The sequence below is a fragment of the Budorcas taxicolor genome, chromosome 3 (genome assembly GCF_023091745.1).
Source record: "Budorcas taxicolor isolate Tak-1 chromosome 3, Takin1.1, whole genome shotgun sequence".
Taxonomy (NCBI): domain Eukaryota; kingdom Metazoa; phylum Chordata; class Mammalia; order Artiodactyla; family Bovidae; genus Budorcas; species Budorcas taxicolor.
The window spans coordinates 66,479,010-66,495,373 of record NC_068912.1 but is presented as its reverse complement, the minus strand read 5'-3'; the positions used below and the strand labels follow the sequence as shown (position 1 = coordinate 66,495,373).

The 16,364-nt window shown below is 37.2% G+C and overlaps 1 pseudogene; it reads right to left on the bottom strand.

Annotated features, from left to right (window-relative positions):
* Window positions 1-15,381: 15,381 nt before the first annotated feature.
* Window positions 15,382-15,478, bottom strand: LOC128045859 (uncharacterized; annotated as a pseudogene).
* Between the last annotated feature and the right edge of the window lie 886 nt (window positions 15,479-16,364).

Genomic DNA, 16,364 nt, shown 5'->3' with positions numbered 1-16,364 from the left:
ACCCGTACATCCTCTTTCCAAGAAGGGTCTCCAAGAAACAGACCATTAACAATACTTTTGAAGCTCAAAGTTGCCTCTACCTGATTGTATTATAATTGTTTCTTCATATAGGAGCTTAAAAGCTTTATTTAAAACATCAGTCAGATAGTCTCACCTATGTTTAAATCCTATCCCCTGGAATCACCTATGGGCTCCATATAATCAGGCTACTGTCAGGAAACACTTGAGCCACCTGGCTGCCCAAGATCATTCCTGCCTCTAGGGTTTTGTATTTGCATTTTCCTTTCAGATGATTCAGATGTTGTTAGGGACCTTCACATGGATGAATTGTCCTTGTCATTTGGGTCTCAGCTTAGATGTCATCTTAGACCATCTCTGACCTCTGGTTGTTCCATTTTGCAGTCGCTCTCCAATTACCATGTTCTCTTTATAGAATTGATTGAAAATTGTATGATGTTGTAGGTGTTAACTTGTATATTGTTTCTCTTCTATTAGAATGTTAACTCCTGGGTAGTAAAGACCTTGTCTGTCTCTACCATTGACTAGTCCCTAACATGTAGGCTTACATATTTGTTGAATGAATGAATATTGAAAAAAATCCACTTCCACATTTTAGTTGACTCTGTGATCTTGGTCAAGTGAACTTAGCCTCTGTATCTTAGATTTCTCATCTACATAAGGATCATAATCTGTGTTGGTATCCTCAAATGAGATATCTCTGTGAGCTCTTCAGAAACCAGGAAATACTATCAAATGGAAATTGGCATTATTAAATGTAGAATTTGTCTTCTGGTATTTCATAATTGGGGCTTCCCAGGTGGCACAGTGGTTAAAGAATCCGCCTGCCAGTGCAGAGGACACAGGAGACATGGGTTCTGTTCCTTAGTCGGGAAGATCCCCTGGAGTAGGAAATGTCAGCCCACTCCAGTGTACTTGCCTGGAAAATCCCATGGACAGAGGAGCCTGGCAGCATGGAGTCCATGAGGTTGCAAAGAGTCAGATACTACTGAAGTGATTTAGCATGCATATGAGTTTAAATCTTAAATTCATCACTAACTACCTGGGTGACCTTAAGCCACTGAACACACATCAGCACATTTCATAATTAGGAAAGGATGATCCATGGTATGCAACTTCTATACACTTTTTGGATTAAACATCTGTGTTCAAATCTTAGTTTTTGTAAAAGCCAGGATCCTGAAATACAACTAACTTGTGGAAAACTATAACTAATGACTTTTGATTTGGTTATATGTGAATTAGTTCTTGATCTATTCAGTCTTTGGACTCATTTGTACTTTGCTTGTAACTCTAGATAATTTCACTATAATTGATGAAATAAGACTTTTCTTTACTAAGTTCATTTCCCTTTGCCTAATGTAAATCATCTTTAAAATGGGTGTATAAGAGCTAATAATCTAAAACTTGTTTATTGTGCTTTAAGCGATTGGCTAATTGTTCAGCTGAATTATATTTTATAGTCACTGTCTTAACATAGAAATTAATATTTCATATTTTGTGCTTAGAATGAAACATTCAGTGTTTTTAAGCTTATGAAAGTCTTTCCACTATTGAATTTGTTAAATCTGTGTGAAATATTAACAGATTTTTATAGCTCCTGAAGAAAAACAGTCCTTTTATGGCTTTTTGGATAGGTGTTTGAGTGGCAAAATTTTAGACTTCTCGCCTCACTTTTATTATCCATCACCTATATCCGAACAGCTCTTAGCCAAAAGGATCTGATAACTTCATCCTGTACTCTCTGTGTCATTTGAACCAGGCCTGTACTTTCTCAGTGCACAGTCACAACAGATCCAGGTTAGATATGAGGAAGAAAGTGGCCAATTCAAACTGAAGTAAGTGGTCCACAGTGTTATTTTAAGGTATCTGATGGTTAATGTTGTTTCAGGGTGTTTGAATATTCGTTTTAATGACTTGTGTATCCTTTCTGATTGAGTTTGTAGGATACTGTTTCAGACTGTGTGAATGGAAGCAGGAAATACTTTTATTTTAAAGGACAAGGTTGTTAACACAAAGGTAACTTGGGAACTTTGAGGAGAACCACATTTTGACTAGTGTCTGAAATTGGAGGCAGCTTCATGTAGTGAAAAGAACTCTGGACTTGGTCCCAGAGGATCTATCTAGACTCAAGTCCAACCCATGTGCCCTTTGGTAAGTCACATAACTTCTTCCTTTTACCAGCATACTAAAAAGAGAGAACAGTTTAATCTGTTTTTGAAAAGTAAAAAAAATTTTTTTTTAAAGTCATATGTTTTTACACAGTGATTTTTGTTTTCTCTTTCAGAAGTATCATCTCACCCTCAGTTATTAGAAATTTCTTCTCTGATTTGTATGTCAGATTTAATAGTGTCTTGATTGAAAGGCTGTTAGCGGATTGACAGATCCTCTAGGATTTTGCTAATGACCATTAATTTGCCATAAATCCAGCCTTTTACCATCCCTGTCATTCCCACCTATTCTTAACTGCAGAGCCCCTGGGCCTTTACCCATATCTTTCTCTTTGTCAGGAACACTTCCTCACCTCTTATTTCCTGTTGTCTGTTGAAAATTTTCCATTTTTCCAAAAAACCTGTATAAAACTCTTAAAATTTAAGGATTCCTATTTGTTCTCATATACCATGTCATGGTAATATCATTTATTGTTTACTTAGAATTTCACTATATTGTAAGGTTTATGATAGTAAGGGCTATGTCTTTTCCTGTATCTTTACTGCAGAACACACTCTAAAGTGCTGTATACTGGGTACTCTTCTAAGTGCTTTGCATGGGTGCATGGTCAGTCACTTCAGTCATGCCCCACTGTTTGTGACCCTGTGGACAGTAGTCCACCAGGCTCCTCATTCCATGGGATTCTCCAGGCAAGAATACTGGAGTGGGTTGCCGTGCCCTCCTCCAGGGGACCTTCCCAATCTAGGGATCAAACCCACGTCTGCTGTGTCTCCTGCATTGCAGGCAGATTTTTCACTGCTGAGCTACCTGGGAAGGCACCTCTAAGTGCTTTACATATGTTTAATTCATTTATCCATACAATGGCTTTATGAGGTAGGTGCTATTAATATCTCCATTTTACTGGGGTGTAGATGAGTTAACTAACTTGCCCAAGATCACATGTTAATAAATGTTAGGGCTTAGGCAGCCTGACTTGGAAAAAAAAGAAGAATCTACTAAAAAGTCAAGTAATGAAACGTATCTCTCTATAATTTCTAGGGTATGAGTCACAAGTTATTTCTTACTTGGATTTTTAAATATTTGTGTTAGTTTTTATCAAGATATAGGCTAAAATTCTTCATGGAAAGGCAACTCTTAATGTAAGGTAATAAAAATATTTAGATTACTTACAGAATTTAAAGAACCAATGTGTTGTATGTTATAGAAGTTTGTTTTTCTGTATTGTTGATTGCATTGGTGGATTAGTAATATACCTTACTAAAGAACATAGTGCTTTATGGTGTGTGTGTGTGTGTATATGTATATACCTGTATATTTGATGATGCTGTGTTATTTTTCAAATATATTGTTCAAGAGGGTTATGTATTTGTAGTACACATCACTAACTAGACTGTAAGACTCTTCAGGACCAATTCCAATGATCTTGTCTTTAATTCATTGGTTGTCTGCAATTGATTACCGGAGATTTTTTTTTAAATGTTAGGCCTGAGCCCCAACTACCACTCCCAGAGACTCTGATTTAACTGGTCTATATCTGTATCTGTAAAAACTGTAAAAATGTTGATTTTTAAAGTGCAGCCCACACTAGAGAACCACTGAAATATAAAGTCTACGGGCTCCATCAGACTTTTGCTTATTCCTAATGCCTTGCAATTTGCCCTGTGGTCGTTACAGGCATATAATCTTAAGAATTCAAGCTCTAGAAACATTTTCTGTTTCTAAACCCTATCAGCTTTTTGAAAAATGTGGATACCTGAGCCTCACCTGGACCTAGTGAATTATATTTTTGGGAAACACACATTTTACAAAGTAAGCATCTTAAGGAAATTCTCTGGCAGTCCAGTGGTTAGGACTTGATATTGTCACTGCCAGAGGCCTGTTCAATACCTGATTAGGGAACTAAGATCCCACAAGCCACGGGGCATGGCCAAAAAAAAAAGCATCTTAGATTCTTAAGTTTATCATAGGTTGAAAACTGACTTTTATACAAAAAAGTATTTAATAAGTATTTACATGAGGAGGCTGAGTTAAAATTTGTTTCCCAGCTGCTGCTGCTGCTGCTGTTGCTGAGTCACTTCAGTTGTGTCCAACTCTGTGCGACCCCATAGATGGCAGGCCACCAGGCTCCCCTGTCCCTGGGATTCTCCAGGCAAGAACACTGGAGTATGACTGTAGTAAATGTTCTAAATTCAGAGATCTTATCCTATCTAGTTTCCCCTCTGTGTAAGAGAGGGCTGTGGTCAAGGACTGCCTCTTATTTTTTGGCTTGCCCCATCTGGCTTACACTTTTCTGCTGGTAGAAGCCTAAATACTTATTGAATTGAGTTTTATGTGTAATAGTTATTTTTATCATTTTCCTGCCAAGCTAGAGCTAAAAACAAATTGTTGAATATGATTCTGAATGTTGGGGCCCCTTGAGGCTAAATAGTGCTGAGCAGCATCTTCACTTAAACTTTTTCTAAGAACTTAGAAAGATGTTGAGGATCATCTAGGCCATTTCTTTCATTTTATTGTGGAGGAAATTGTGACTCAGACTACTTGAGTGCTGTGTACAAAGTGACAGAATTAATTGCAAGACTAGATTCCTAGTCCAGTGTTTCTTATTTCATGAAATAACTTCTCATTTGAAGCAGCAGTGATTGGGTTAAGTTTCAGATAGAAGTTTTCTGCTTTTTAGGTACAATGGAAAGAAGAATCTGTGCAGAACCAAAAACATCTTGGTTTTTAAAATTAGGACATCTGCCTTTACTCACATTTACTTTTTAAGATAATTAGAAGATGGAGAATCTTTGCCAGTGAAGTCCTTAACTGAAGATGTGTGGGTGTGAGATATAAAACTCATTTGGCATACAATTATGTTGTTGTTTTTAGTGGAACTTTGCTTCTCTGTCCTGACATTTCCACATCTCTATTTATAGCAGTGATCTCTTTGGAATTTGCCTTCTGATTCTGTTTGTTCTTTTATGTTGCCTCATATTAACTGATATTCTCACTTCATTTTTTAAAAAATGTATTTTAAAGGACTGGAGAAGGAAAATAAGGAATACAAATTTCAAAAGTATCTGAAATTACTATTTTCCTGTGACTTAACCATAATATTCTTTATAACATTATATAATATAGTACCTAATGATAGAAATACTAACTTTTCAAGATAGAATGGGTAGTTTATTTCTAAATTTAAAAACATATGAAGTCTACAGTGAATTCCTTTTATCCAGGATAGATATTACTTTGAGTCTTAACAACTTGCTTTTTAAACTGTACTCTGATATAAGTAAAGATCAAGAAATTTTATTTTAGTTAGAACCTTTAAATGGTATACTCTTTAAGGGTAGGAAATGTCTTATTTACTTTTGAGATGAATATAACATCTGGCATCTAGTGGCTACTTATTAATCTATTCATTTATTCAGTTTAGTGAAAACGCTGGGCATTGTTCTAGGTGTCAGAGATACAGTAGTGAACTAAATAGACAATATCCTTACCCTCAGGGAGCTTATTCTAGTGAGTGAATGTTGAATGAAACTGTGAATCACTTTGGAAGGACTCTATATTTGTTTGTAGGTAGTTATTTACATCAGTCTGAAAAAGAGAATTCCCTGGTTGTGCAGTGGTTAGAACTTGGTGCCTTCACTGCTGGGGGCCTGAGTTAGATCTGTGGTCAGGGAACTAAAATCCCATAGGAGTGAGATGCAGCCAAAAGAAAAAAAGAAAGAAAAAAAACTTCAAAGGAATGAAAAAGAATAGACTGTAGTTTATTAAGCAGTGTATTGCAGAGTCAGAATGGGAGAAGATAAGATCATTCATTATTTAAGTATTGATTTCCTAGTGGATGTAAAATTATTTTAAGTAATTACATAATTGCTAGTCTTTGTCATCCTGGTTGTCATTTAATTCTTGTGTTTTGTTTGTTGTTGTTCAGTTGCGCAGTCGTGTCCAACTCTGCGATCCCATGGATTGCAGCACTCTAGGCCTCCCTGCCCCTCCCATCTCCTGAAATTTGCCGAAGTTCATGTTCCTTACATCGGTGATGCCATCCAGCCATTTCACCCTCTGACACTCTCTTCTTCTGCCCTCAGTCTTTGCCATCATGAGGGACTTATCCAATGAGTTGGCTCTTGCATCAGGTGACCAAAATACTGGAGCTTCAGCTTCAACATCAGTCTTTCCAATAAGTATTCAGGGTTAATTTCCGTTAAGATTGACCTGTTTGATCATGCTGTCCAAAGGACTCTCAGGAATCTTCTCCAGTGCCACAGTTCGAAGGTATCAATTCTTTGGTGCTCTGCCTCCTTTATTTATGGTCCAGCTCTCACAACCATATGTGACCACTGAGAAGACCATAGCCTTACTATATGGACCTTTGTCGGCAGAGTGATGTCTCTGCTTTTCAACACACTGTCTAGGTTTGTCATAGCTTTCCTGTCAAGAAGCAGTTGTCTTCTGATTTCATGAATCATCCACGTCAGGTTCTTTTTTTCCCCACCTGTCTTGATTCCCGCTTGAAACTCATCCAGCCCAGCATTTCTCTTAATGTGCTCAGCATATAGGTTAAATTAACAGGGTGACAGCAGACAGCCCTGTCATATGCCTTTCTCAGTCCTGAACCAGACAGGTGTTCCATACAGGGTTCTAACTGTTGCTTCTTGACCCACATACGGGTTTCTGAGGAGACAGGTAAAATGGTCTGGTATTCCTATCTCTTTAAGAGCTTTCCACAGTTTCTTATGATCCACACAGTCAAAGGCTTTAGATAGTCAATGAAACAGAGGTAGAAGTTTTTCTGTTTGTAACCCTGAGTAAAATGTTCTGTTTGTAATTCTGAGTAAAGGCCTCAGTTGCAAGCCAGGGAACTTCATAAAAAATCAGATAGCCCTGAGTGCCTCTGACTCTAGGGCCCAAAACTCTGTACACACCAAAGTTCTAGTTGTTTATTTGTTGTCAGTGTTTCATACCATAATGTGAGCTCCACAGGGTCTAGTCATCACTGTATCCCAAGTACAGAAAATAATGTGTCACATAGTAGATGCTAGTAAATATTAACTCAATCCTTGACCACTCAAAATGCAATTTCCTCCTACTCAGAGCTACAGTCTATGAGTACAGTCTACATCTAATCTTCATCCAGACCACTCAAACAATAAAAGCCTTCCATTCCAGTATTCTCTTAAAAAGACTTATGATTTTAGACTCTTTACTAACATACTCTTTCCATTCTTCTTGTCTTTTGACACTTCCCTTTTTTTTCAGTCTCTGTTACTTCCTGGTCTTATTTGGCAGTCCAGGAATTCCCAACTCCCATTGCCGTTTGTCTTTCAGTTATGTCCACTGTTTAAAATCTACTCTAAATCACTTGAAAAAGATTTTGGAATTAGATAAGCTTCAATTCATCATTAGTTACCTATGTGTTAAGTTATTTAACCTGGCCATGTTTAATCTTTTTCGAGTCTCATTTTGTTCTTTGTGCTCTAAGGATTGTTATGAAAATTAAATGAGATTATGGTAACCATATACAATTGCCTGTAAGTAATGAAAACCTTTACTAAATAATAACTAAAAAATTTAGATGCAGAGTTACTCTTGGGCTGGTTGATTGAGCAGCTCAATAATATATGAGGTATCCATATATATATATTTATTTTTTTCATTTTTGCCCTCTGCCATCCACAGCATTTGGCTTAGTGCACCTCATGATTGCATAATGGTTGTCATAGTTCCCAGTGTTATGCAGGCATGATTGTAAAGTGGAAAAAAGTTTCTTCTCTTTAAAACAAGGAAACCACTGAAAAAATTGGTATGGATGATCTTAGTTACAAAGCAGAAGTAGAGACACAGATACAGAGAACAAACATGGATACCAAGGGGGAGAAGAGGGGATGGATGAGTTGGGAGATTGGGATTGACATGCATACACTATTGATCCTATGTATAAAGTAGATAAATAATGAGAACCTACTGTGTAGCACAGGAAACTCTACTCAGTGCTCTGTAGTAACCTAAATGGGAAGGAAATCCAAAAAAGGGGTATACATATACATATATGTATACATACATGTATAGCTCTCCAACTCTGAGAGATGGTGGGGAACAGGGAAGACGGGCGTGCGGCAATCCACTGGTTGCAAAGAGTTGGACACGATTTGGTGACTGAACAACAACAACAAAATAGCTGATTCACTTTGCTGAACAGCAGAAACTAATACAACATTGTACAGTAACTATATTCCAATAAAATTTTTTAAAATAATAAAAGCAAGGAGACCTTTCTACTACCTCCACCTCCTTCCAGATGCTGACTGATTAACCTTATGCTGATCAGATTGGAATCACTGGTTTACTCTAGCAAGTATCATACTCAGCTTTGAATAATTGAGATGCATCTTCTGAGGCTAAGAGAGAGACCCTAACTTATTAGTAATAGTTTTTGTTAGTACTATGTTTTTAAATCTATGACTCTCTACTTGAACCCTTTTTTTTTTTTTTTTTTTTTGCTATCTACGTTCACTCTAGTAGAATCTCCTTAGTCTTGCGGTTTTAAAGTTCATTTCTACTGATTTTTTTGTCTTTCCTCCGTACTGCCTCTATGAATATCAATGAAAGTGAAAGTGAAAATGAAGTCGCTCAGTTGTGTCCGACTCTTTGCGACCCCATGGACTGTAGCCTACCAGGCTCCTCCATCCATGGGATTCTCCAGGCAAGAATACTGGAGTGGGTTGCCATTTCTTTCTCCAGGGGATCTTCCCGACCCAGGGATTGAAGCCAGGTCTCCTGCATTGGAGGCAGACGCTTTAAGCTCTGAGCCACCAGGGAAGCCCTGTGAATATCAAACTCATATCCAACTGCCTATTAGACATTACCATTTGTATGTTTAACTGGCATCTTAAACTTAACATGTCCTATACTGAACTCTCCAATTTCCTCATCTAGCTCTTCTATCTTACTATTTTAGTAAATAACAATTCTGTTCTTTTAATTTACTGAAGCTGAAAAACCTAGGAGTCGTTATGATTTCTCTTACATTCCATATCTGATTCACCAGAAGATCCTGACTCTACTTCTAAAATAAATAAAATAGGACCTTCACTACTATATCATGGACCAAATCACTTGCAATCAATTATTGCAATACATTCTTAACTGGTCTTCCATCCTTGCCTACCGTCCTTCTGCGTTCTAGAAGCCAGAGTAATCCTATTGTTTTTCTGCATAAAACTCTCCAATGGCTTCTTTCCCTCAATTCAAGTCAAAGTCTTTAGTGACCTGCAAGGCTCAACACCATCTAGGCATCTGTTATTTCTCTGACCATTTCCCAACTCCTTCACCACTCCCACCCCCTAATTGTTTTTAATTTATTTATTTTTGGCTGTTCTGGGTCTTCATTGCTGCATGCAGACTTTCTCTAGTGGTGAGTGGGAGCTACTCTCTAGTTGTGGTGTACGGGCTTCTCATTGCGATGGCTTCTCTCTTGTTGCAGAGCACACGCTCTAGGCGCACAGGCCCAGTAGCTGTGGCTCGTAGGCTTAGTTGCACTGAGGCACGTGGGATCTTCCCGGATCAGGGATCAAGCCCTTGTCTTTCCCATTGGTCAATGGATTCTCAGCCACTGGACCACCAGGGAAATCCCCTACCTCACCATTCTTAAATAATCAAGCCTCAAAGATTCCTGGCATTCCCTCACTTCTAGGCTTTTGTACTTGAAATTTCCCTCTACCGTATTTGTTCTACCCCCATATTTATATTGCTTTCCCCTTTCCTTCTTTTAGGTCAGAGTGCAAATGTTATTTTCTTGGTGAAGCCATTTATGGCCACCCCATCTAAAATTTAAATTCTCTTATTTCCCTTTTCCACTTTATTTTCCTTAGTACCTACTGTTATCTAATATTCCATATAGTATTTAAAAAATATTTTAAATTATGCCTTCATTAGAATGTAAAGTACATGACGCAGGGATTTTTGTTCTTAATTTATCCCCAACACCTAGTAAAGTGCCTTGGCATATGGAAAATCCTTAAAATGTTTATGAAGAAATAAATGAATGTTGATTCATCTTATGGTTTCTGGTTTTGGCTGGGTCCTCAGTGAGACTTAGTAATCCTTTACATGTTTCTGGTTAGTTTCCTTCCTAGTTCCCATAACTGCTGTGTCAAACCATCATTCTGCATCAAATGCCCTACTTTTATTCTTAACTCCTTAGTTGTGGATGTCCTAATCCTCTTGCCTTCAGATTTATAATTTTTTTCTTTATTTATTTTCTCTTGATCTCAGAGCTTTACTTCTGAGTTTGTTCCAGTTTCCTCTATTTCAAACCTTCCTCTCTCCTCTGAGACTTTACTTAGGCAATTATTTCTTTTCTTACTTATTTGTGTGTATTTTATATTTCTCATTTTCCTGTTTTTTTCCTCTCTTTACTATCTTAAAATTAACTTATTTGGTGCTGTTGCTGCTAAGTTGCTTCAGTTGTGTCTGACTTTTTGTGACCCAGTGGACTGCAGCCTGCCGGGTTCCTCTATCCAAGGAACTCTCCAGACAAGAATACTGGAGTGGGTTGCCATGCCCTTCTCCAGCATATCTTCCCAAGGCAGGGATTGAACCCATGTCTCATATCTGCATTGGCAGGCAGGTTCTGTGCCACCTGGAAGCCCCAAACCTTCCTTATCTCTACTTTATTACAAGTCTCTCTTCTTCCCTCAGATTATCTTTAAAAGCTTAAATTTACAATTTCATATCTCTCTTACTGTTCAGTTCATATGTATTAAGTTTTTAGAATAATTCTTGCACATAGTTAAGGACTGAGTGCTTACCATGATTAGTTATAACTACTGAAACCAAAATCGCTCTCTTGTGAGTACTTTTCTGTCACCCTTCTTGACTTTTCTTTATCCTTCATGAAACACTGTCCTTTTGGTTTTGGGACACCAGTGATATCAAGTGATATCACAATGCTTTCAGCTCCAAGTAACAATTTCTTTTAACAATAAGGCCAGTTATAGATGATTCCAGTATTGGTTCAGGGATGCAACCCAGCCTCTTGCTTTCTTTTTACTCTAGCATTCTCACTGTGTCACAGATGTTTACTTTCAGGGTTGTAAGATAGCAGGTACAATATTTTAATTATCCCAAAGCAGATAGGCAATGCTGGGTTTTCTCTTGGGTAGGTATCTACTTATAGGGAAGAGAATCTCCCCCAGAGCATTTCCCTTGCATCTCATTGGCCACCTGTGCACCAGTCACTGGCAAAAGGAAATGTGATTACATGATTGACTTAGACTAACCACTAGTCATTCCCCAGGAGCCAGGGGGAGGCATCAACCTTCCTTGAAGGTTCATTACTCTGGAGGAAGCTAGATATCTGTTTTCCAGGAAGAAGATAGGAATGGCTGTTTGGTTCATAATCAGCACGGTCTGCCATAACTACTCTCACCTGGTTGATCTCTGAGTATGACTTCTTAGTGTTTTTCATTTTCTCCTCTTTATTGATGTGTCCCCTAAATACTGGTATCCCAAAGCATTCTGTGTTTGATTCTTTCAAATGTTATTCTTTTTTTTTTTTTAAGATTCTTTTGGTGTGGACCATTTTTAAACTCTTTATTGAATTTGTTACAGTATTGCTTTGGGTTTATGTTTTGCTTTTTGGCCATGAAGCATATGGAATTTTAGCTCCCTGACCAGGGATCGAACCTGCACCCTGCGCCCCCCCCCCCCCCCACACACACACACATTGGATGGGGGAGTCTTAACCAAGGACCGCCAGGGAAGTCCCTCAAATGTGATTCTTTTAATCTTTTAAAATACCACCTGTGTTATGATTTTTTCTAAATTTTTATCTCCAGCGAAGACCTCTTTCCTAAAAGCCTGTTTAGAATATCCAGCTGTCTCCTGGACATCTTCATCCACATTAAATTCAATTAAATATTGTGCCAGGTTTTGGGGAGTCAGAAAGTAAACATTTCTCTGTATGATCTTACATTATAGTTGGAACAAGTTATTCCAACACAGCTAGTACTTAGGAATCCAGTTTTATCAGGCAATAAAATTTTCCAAGTATAGAAGTAGCATAGATGAAGGGGTTATAGGCAACTAAATGGAACTTACCTTTTTCTTCAAATCTACTCTTCCTATATTCTATACGTTCATTAGTAGCCCAGCATTGCACATCTTTGACCTAATGGTTATGATTCCGGGCTTTCATAGATGGTGCCTGGGTTCAGTCCCTGGTTGGGGAGGATACTGCAAGCCACATGGCCAGAAAGAAGAAGAAGAGAAAAACAGGGCAATCTAAAGTCTTTCCAAATTCCCAATATAAAGTTGGTTGGTAAATTGTGTGTATTCTACTTCTATCAGATTTACCCACTTGCCTTTTTATATCATAGTCTTCATACTTTAGGTCCTTGTGATTTCTCATTTCATTGAATTGTTTGCTCAGTAGAAGTGAATTGAACAGCAATGTATAGTAAGGCCTTATACTAGTGAAATTGTTCTTAAAAAAACAACAAATACTGTAAGGAGGCTATAAGCCAGTGAGTAGGGTTTTGGCAAACAGATGGTTACATAGTTGTGATAAGTGAAAGAGATACTGAGAAAAATGTGGGAACTTGTGGTCAGAGGAACCTAACCCAAGTTGGGAGTCTGATTTGCTCAATTAGAGACTGAATCTCAAAGTAGTACTAAACTGACTGTGGAGAAGAGGAAAATACACACACATACACACATCACTTGATTTATACATACTAAAGAAGTATTACATAAAAGACATTACTTTGGGTGATTATGTAGTATTCATTTTGCTGTTCATTAAAAGTAATTTTTAACTGATCATAATTTAGTTATCAGTAGTAGTCCATCATTACACAGTTGATCCTTCATTATCCACCAATTCTTGCAGTTTGAGCACTCACTAAAATTTATTTATAACCCTGAAGTGAGTGCTCAGGGCGCTTTTCCTGGTCATGTGCATGTGCATGAGCAGAGCAGCAAAAAAATTGAGTCTTTGTTCACAGCTGATTTCCAATAAGGCCTTAACCTTATTTCAGCTCTCATGAACAAGTCTTTGTAGTGTATTTAGTGTGTTTTTGCATTTTTGTGCTTTTTTAAAAAAATTTTACTGTTTAAAGAGATATTTCAGTGTCGTACTGAAGTGCTAGCTGATGTTCCCACTAAGCACAAGAAAGCTGTGATGTGCCTTATGGAGGGAATACATGTGTTAAAATAAGCTTCATTCAGGTAGGAGTTAAAGTGCTATTTGACCATGAGTTCAGTTTTGTAATAAACGGTCTTTATACAGGAACACACATGAAAAAAGGTTATGTGTTGATGAGTTGACTTAATGTAGCATTTCCCTTAGGGGCAATGATTCAGTATTTGCTAATTCAGTGTTATGCAGGTTTATAGAATGTAACTATGGTAAATAATGAGATAGCGTAAATTTGACTTTTCATTTATGGCTAGGATTGATGAGTTAGATCAAGCTGGACAATATAGAGGTATGATTATTAAAGTATTGTGAAACTTCTAAAATACATGTCCCTCTTCTGATAAACATCTCACCTCCCTACCCTAAGTTTTCTTATATGTTCCCTTTAGCAAACATGCCCAGGTTGAGAATTTTAGTTTACAAGTTTTATTTTACCATCGCCAGGCTGACATTTTATAAGCTAAGTGTTTATAGTGAAAACTATGTTATTTTAAAAATTTTGCTAGATTTAATAGGCTTTTATTGTGTTCACTGCTGTTTTAGCTTGCCCTCTGCCTCCAGTCAAAGAATAATTTATATAAAGCAGGGGTTGGCAAACATTTTCTCTTTAGGGCCACACAGTAAGTTTTATGGGCCACAGTCTCTGCTACTGTATGGGGAAAGCAGCAGTAGACAGTAGGTACTATTTTATGTTTATATTTGTAAGGGGAGGGATCATGACCAAAATTGTTTTGATTTCAGTAACTGTTGCCAGAGTAGGCTCCGGGAGTTGGTGATGGACAGGGAAGCCTGGCGTGCTATAGTCCGTGGGGTCGCAAAGAGTCAAGAAGACTGAGTGACTGAGCTGAACTGAACAGTTGCCTTGACTTGCTGCTTTAGCCTAGAAAATAAAAAGGCTGTATTTTAAAATATTAAAAACTCAAACATTAAATCCAGTCCATTTAAAATTAAATTATTCTTGAAATCCTACTTCTTTTTCTTCCTTTAAGCAGTTACAGTACTTTGGGCTCATTGTATTTGGAGTTAAGCAATTAATGGCCTAATTTTATAGCAGTTGGTGAATACTATAGAATAGGTTGGCTTATTTTATACATGTCTTTAGTACTATTTGCTAGGTTTCAGTGAAGTCTTTGAATCATATTTTAGTTTCCACAGTGGCAGTGGTTTAATTATTTCTGCCTTTACAGATGCAGCACATAAAGATATTTCGTAGTTAAGGTTAGGTACTGTTTTAAATTTAAAATAAATCATTTTATTGAGTTATAAAAAGTTGGAGAGCTAAACAAACTTGCCAAATAATAAGCTTATTGCAGTCTTGCCAGAGTCTAATAGTTTGGCAAAGCAGCAGCTTATCCTCTCCTCTCCTGCCTTACCTCTGTGCTGCATCTTTTTTTTTTTTTTCTCTCTAGTGCTTGTCTTACCCTGAGGAGCTGTTGGTTTCACTTTTCCACAGACTACCTCTCTGACCAGCCAACTAAGTTTACCAGGTGACTATGATGCCTTCCCTAGCTACCTGTGAGAGGAGAAACTCTAGAAAAGAATAAAAATCACATAAATTCCTCATTTCCCAGTGTTGCTTTTACTTTTAACATTGTGAAAGCATATACTGAGGGAGCATGTGTAAACAGAACAATTCCCACTACTTTATCCTAAAAGTAAAGTATTCCTTTGAAAAAATTCTCACAAAAAAGTCATTTTTTGTAGATGAAAAATGAGATGCTTTGCTTTTTAACTTTATTGAGATATAATTGACAATATTGTAAGATATTTAAAGTGTACACTGTGAAAATTGATATATGTATACGTTGTGAAAGGATTACTATTACTCCCCTCTAATTGATACATCCATCACTTCACATATTTATCTTTTTTTTGGGGGGCCATGCCAGGGTGGCTTGTGGGATCCTACTTTCCCAACCATGAACCTGGGCCCTCAGCAGTAAAATCTCAGACTCCTAACCACTGGAATTCCAGGGAATTCCCCTCCTATCTTTTTTAAAAATGTAAAATGCCTTATGAATATGCATATTTCCTTGGGCAAGGGCTATAATAATCTTCTCTGTGTTATGCCAATTAATATACAACTGAAGTCAGCACTGGGATACTGTTTTATAAGTAAAAATAAACTTATTTTTAAATTTTATTTGGCCATGCAGTGTGGCTTGTGGAATTTTAGTTCCCCAAGCAGAGTCCTAACCACTGGACCACTAAGGAATTCCCCAAAATGAACTTCTCTTTAGTATTCACCTGTTCAGATTTTGTTTTCCCCAAATGTGCATGTAAGAGATGTGTATATATGATATATTTAAGTTCATAGGTTAAGGTTTCTGAAAAGTTGAATCATAGCACTGGTAATTAGAACAAACCTCAGATCTACACTGTCTAATACAGTAGCCACTAGCCATGTGAAGCAAAGTACCTGAAATGTGGCTCACTGAATTGAGATGTTATATAAATGTAAAATTCACACTGGATTATTCTGAAGACTTAATACAACAAAAAAGAACTGTAAAATGTCTTATTGATAATTTTTATGTTGACTATATGTTGTAGTGTATATCTTACATTTATTGAGTTAAAATATTAAAATTTCACATTTCTTTTATTAAAATGTGGATTATAAGATTATTAATTACATATGTGGCTTTCATTTGTAACTCACTTTATTTGTAGCTTGCTGCTAGACAGCAGTGCTGTAAATTATGTGATCTTTCAACATAATCAAATACCAGTTTACAAGACCCATTTAAAGTGACCAAGAAATTCTGTAGCTTTTTTTACTTTCTGATTCAGTATTGAAAAATACTGTACAGAACACTTTGATTCTTCTTTTTGTAATTTTTGACTGCACTGTGTGGCAAGTGGGTCTCAGTTCCTCAACCAGGGATTGAACCCACGCTCCCTGCAGTTGAAGTGCATAGTCCCAATCACTAGACCACCAGGGAAGTCCCAGAACTCTTTAATGCTAAAAAATTAGGAA